Below are 338 nucleotides of genomic sequence, written 5' to 3'. Positions count from 1 at the left end.
AAGGAAGCCCCCTTGACAAGCAACCCCGCACATATGGCAGGACGATTTCCAAATGACAGTTAATTACGGACTAATCCTCTGTCACAGGAATTGTCTGACGTCCTCGTCTTGTCCAAATAACCGACTCTCCCGCACGCGACAACGCGGCTGGTAACAGAGCCCCAAGGAAGTTTTGGTATCAGAATTACAGTTCTCGAAATACCGAGGGACCTTAGATGGCGTCCTCATTACCGCTCTGGTTCATTTCGATTTTTTAAAATTATTATTACTGTGATTTCGTTTTTTTTCCTCAGAAGTTTAGATGTAAAGTGAAGGGTAGGGTTGGTCGGAGTGAAGAG

Source organism: Penaeus monodon, chromosome 29, assembly GCF_015228065.2.
Source record: "Penaeus monodon isolate SGIC_2016 chromosome 29, NSTDA_Pmon_1, whole genome shotgun sequence".
In the NCBI taxonomy this organism is placed as follows: Eukaryota; Metazoa; Arthropoda; class Malacostraca; order Decapoda; family Penaeidae; genus Penaeus; species Penaeus monodon.
This window is presented reverse-complemented; position numbering follows the sequence as displayed.